The sequence below is a fragment of the Meleagris gallopavo genome, chromosome 1 (genome assembly GCF_000146605.3).
Source record: "Meleagris gallopavo isolate NT-WF06-2002-E0010 breed Aviagen turkey brand Nicholas breeding stock chromosome 1, Turkey_5.1, whole genome shotgun sequence".
Classification (NCBI taxonomy): Eukaryota; Metazoa; Chordata; class Aves; order Galliformes; family Phasianidae; genus Meleagris; species Meleagris gallopavo.
The window spans coordinates 171,389,161-171,394,199 of record NC_015011.2 but is presented as its reverse complement, the minus strand read 5'-3'; the positions used below and the strand labels follow the sequence as shown (position 1 = coordinate 171,394,199).

The 5,039-nt window shown below is 35.0% G+C and overlaps 1 long non-coding RNA gene across 1 annotated transcript; it reads left to right on the top strand.

Moving 5' to 3' along the window:
* The first annotated feature begins 430 nt into the window (after positions 1-430).
* Positions 431-5,039, top strand: LOC109365692. The gene is made up of 2 exons (XR_002111408.1): positions 431-569; positions 3,596-5,039. It is a non-coding gene; the product is annotated as an uncharacterized LOC109365692 (long non-coding RNA).

Genomic DNA, 5,039 nt, shown 5'->3' with positions numbered 1-5,039 from the left:
CCTACCCCACCTTCCTTTCATTCCTCCATTCATCTCCAAAGCTGAAATTTTGAATTCCCACAAGCATCTCCTTTACTAAGAGCAGGTGATTTGAGCTCCGAGATGTCAATCAGAGGACACCAGGAACTGAAGAGAAATTTCTGCTTAATTTCTTGCAGGTTGAAAGCCAAAACATAGAACATAAAGCAATAAAATAATTATTAGCAGCAGGAGACTCTTTGTGAAACAGTTTCTGTTGTATTCAAAATATATTTTGGAGCACAAACTAGGACCGCATATTTTTTTAGACCTTGATGATGTCTTAGAAAATGTTCCTTCCTTTTTTTTTTTTAATAAAGATGGTTTATGCTTTATTTTTTACTTCTTGACTTAAATTGTTCTAAATATTATTCAGCTATATTCATAACATCTATAACTCTTTTTAGGCACTGAAGAAGATGTAGTAAAATCCAAGAAAACTTTCCGAAGTCAAGCTGTGGTAAATCAGAATGCAGAAACAGAGCTTATGCTGGAAGGAGATGATGATGCTGTTAGTCTCCTCCAAGAGAAGGAAATTGACAACCTTGCAGGTAAATGTGATTTTTCATTACAACTAGGATAAATGTCAAAAGACTTTTTTTAACTTGTTAATTCTGAACCTTTGCAGTTAGTCTCTTAATACTGAGAGTTAAGTATACAATTACACTGAGAAGAGGTTATTTATGTTCTGGATGTAGTATGTCCTGCTTTTATGAACTGGGGGAACTGATTGCAAAACATGTGCCTGTTGCTCAATCTTTCAGCAGAGATGTGAGAAATAACCAGTACTGTTATTGCTGCCTATGACTTTTTGTTGAAGACTTTGTTGAAAACCACTATGGAATAGTTCTGTCTGAAATGGAAGTGGGAACTTAATTCCACAGTTCAATGTTTTGTGAGTCACTGTGGCTGTGCTCCTGCTGGCACCCACTGCTGTCACTGTGGTGTATTTCAGCCCAGTAGGGGAAAAAATAATGCCTGTTGTAGATAGGGACTAAGGAGGAATGTGGCTGCAGCCAAGGTATGAGCTTCATTAGTTGAAATATGATTGGGGATTGAATCTTCTGTAGAAACATTCATGAAAGATCCTCTCTTGTCCTTTCTCCCCGTGTGAAGGTCTGCAGTGAGGTCTCTGTTTTATCCAGGTTCCAGTATGTTCTGTTACAGCTCTGTCTTGAAGAAATATTGTATTTCCTGGGGAAGTAGTCTGGAAAGAAAGGCATGCTGGAAGTTGAAAATGCAATCTCCTCTCAAATGAGATAAAAATGTGAGAACTGTGAAATGCAGTATGGATTTTTTTTTAGGTTAATTTACTTAGGAATATCTTTATTAAGTTACTCGATTAAGGGGAAGCTTAGTGATGTCTGAGGATTTTTTTTCAGTATAATTGAATTTCTAAAATAGCTATCTTTCTTTGCTCTTGCATTTTCTTCTGATGCCATAGTGGAAATTTGTAGCAGAGATTATAAACGGATGTTTAAAAAACAAACCCTAAGTGGAATTTAGTCTCATACTTTGAAACTAGAGCAGAGGGGAAGTAAATATTTTTACTTGAGAGCAACCTTCAGTATATGATTATCATAGATAATATGTCAATGTGCTTTTTCAGTCTGCAGCTAACTATTGCTGAAACGCTGTTATTTTAAGTTAATAAAACAATAAGGCAAGTAGGACCGTTATTGGGATAATTTGATCAATGTCCCTTTCTCCTTTAGAAGGGAAAACTCAGTATTGTTTTGGCTAAGTTCTCATGTCTAAGAGCACTGATTCCAGCTAAAAATGCATACCATTTCTATAGCTTAAGGGCTGCAACAAGCAACTATATTCAAGTGTATATTAGTAGAGTGAAGCATTCAGAAAAATTCTTGCCCAGTCTGGAAAATCTCACAGTCAGCTCTGAAGCTCCCAGATATGCCCCAAGACTGCCTGTTCAGTTAAATCAGCAATCCCTATACCTTCATCCTTCTGATATAATAACAACAACAACAACAATAATAATAATAATTATAAATTATTAGAATTCTATTGTAGCGATTCCCTAAGTATTTCTGTGAAGCATATACATCTTACGGGAGATCACTGTGCAGATGACATTCCCTGCTCATTTAGGACACAGAACAGTAGTTCTAGTCCTTTGCTTTTACAGTTTGTATAAATTGGGAGATACCATAGGTATTAGCAAAAGACAAATGATAGAAATTGAAACAAATTAACTTTTCACATATTGACAGTCCCACCAGTGTCAGCAATTACTCTTTTTGTTCCACATCAACAGTGAGAAGGGAAGCAAGGTGTTTCCAAGAGAGGTGAGGTGGTATGATCTTGGTGCTATAAATGTACCAAAAACCGTGAATTTCCCAAAAAGAACCCACTTTCCACAGTCTTTCTTTTATGTCAGATTAACTGCAACCTTACATCTTCAACTGTTGCTCGTTTCTGAAGTGGAAATATTGCTGAGAGTTAATGGTCACACCTAGTATCATAAGTCTTGTGCAATTTTTGCCAGTCAATCAATAATCAATTTTGCCAATCAATCTCCATACCTTGTCTGTTTTCCTGTGTGGTTTTGCCCTTAGAGAGCACTGCTTTCCACAGTTTTCAGTATATACAGTGTGACTCCGAAACTTGAGATCGATAGCTGAAATCAAGAAAATCATTAGGCAAGGAAAGTGAGTTTTCTTCCAAAGAAGTTTAGAGCAACCTCTGTGGGATCTGAAGAGCAAGTCCTAATAAAGCCTGCTCTTACCTAATTCTGAGGAGTTAATGTTGATTTGGTGAACGTAATCTGGAATTTTTTTAGGTATATGAAGTTAACATCATTTTTATCTAGTTAATGTCCAAAGTGGAATGACACATAGGAATTTCTATATTCAGATATGCCCCCAATTTACCTTTAAAGTTTAAATCAATATAAACTCGGTTTATAATGATTTGGATTGCCTCAATAAGGGATAGGAATTAAACAAAATCATTATAAACTAGATTTAAATTGATTTAAGATTGCCCACATTTAACTAAAACAATTTAACATTGTTTATTCCAGGAAAGTAAGGTAGCTTTTAAAAAGCCATCTTTTAAGGTTTTAGAAAACTTTTAAGTAGAAGAATATAAATATTACAATATTTTGATATATGAAGTTAAAACTAAAAAAGGAAAGTCTGAAACAGATTGAGACTGTTCTTACAAAGTTATCTTTCTACATACGTTTTGTTCCAGAGACTCTTTATAGTTTTTCATCAACCATGTGGCACAAATCAATGTAAAGTTCACTTTGATAAATTACATATGGGATGGAGAATTTTTTAGATAATTATAGTCTGAATATTTTTATTATATAATCTTAGTATTCCATATGTTCTGATGGCAGTCAGATTTCATTATATTAAGTAGCATTTTAATAAAATATAAAAATCAGATTTTATATTATTATATTCTTAGCATTATGAATTCTAAGTTTGCATCAGGATTTTTAACTGAAGCAGTATTTTACCTGTCTTGCAGTATAACCAGTTTTTAAAAGATGTTTTTCTTGTTTTAGCATTTACGTATTAAAACGTTTTACATTTTTCTGTTTCAGTTTTATCTCCTTTACTTCCCAGACTGTTCACTTCAAGAGGCAAGTCACTTCTCTGTTAGAACTAATAACTGAGATAGCCCAATCTATTCTAACAGTTTTCTAATTTATTGCGAAACTGTGATTAATACAATCAAATCCAGTGTAGTGACTTGATATTACTAACTCTTCCTTCTTTCTCACTTCAATTTTCTAATGCTCCAGCAGAGCTCTCACATGCTTACCTTTTCTCTTAAGAGCCTGAAAATGCAAGTTTGCTAACTAATAAGTTCGTTTTCTTATTATTGATGATTTTTTTGTCAAAATGAAAAATATGCAGATGTATTCTAATATGAAAAATTAGTATTCTCAAAGGGAAAAGTGTTGTAATAGGTAAGTAATACTTATTAAAAAGAACATCTGCACTAAAATGAGTCAGAGAAAGCAGATAAGCGTTGAATCATTTCTGCTTTACGTATTTTACTTTTAGAAATACATTCTCTTTGTCGTGGAGTTGCAGATGGTTGGCTGAAAGTTGTTTGTGCACATCTGAGAGCAGAATTTAGCCTGCATGTTCTGTACAAGTCATATGGCTGGTGGCATTAGCAAATAGACCCAGCCAAGCAAAAGAGCCCTGACAAAGTCTTTTGCTACACTCTAAAAAGTAGTTTTTAGTAAAGAAGAAAGGAAATAAAGGTATAAAATGTAAGGCTTTGGACTATTTTAGGAAGTCAAAAGACTTTGGCAGGCATCTGTCTGGTTACTTGCATGGGCTCAATCAACTCAGAATCTGACTTTCTTGTAAGCGATGGAGGATTACAGCCTCACAGCACCCTTACCAGAGTAAATGCATATTATTCTCTCCACTGTACAGAGGAGACTGAGCAATTCATCCGAATAAGCCCAAGGAAAGCCACTAACTTTAGTGAGCCTTTAATGAGTCTCAATCTTAATATACCGTAACTTTTACTGCAGAATCTTCCTTTCTTCTTGGACAGATGTCTCTAGATGGAGGGAACCCCCCCGACAATACAAATGTGCCAGGAAAATTTATGAAAAGCAGTCTAGCACTGCCTTAACTTTTAGCGACTTCAGTATAGAAATCATTCTAGCAGGTAGCATTACTACTTCTCATAAAGATGGTCATCCACCCAAGCCAGCATAGCTAACTAATCCTTGTTAGCTTTAAAGACTAAATGTGATATACGCTCTCTCCAGACTTTCTGGTAGTGCACTGAGCGTATTGACTTACTGCCCTTCGTTAGGTCATGAGGATTTGACAGCTTGTATTATTATTATTAATGAGATATAAGACCTTTCACTTCCAGGTCATCTGTTTGAAGTCCAGACAAGACTGGTGGTAACCAAACATTATCAACATCTGTTTTGTGGCCTATGCAAAATAAGCCTTTTGTCTCTTTTCTGACAGAAACCATCATGATTTGAGCAATTTCCAATTGAAAAAAAA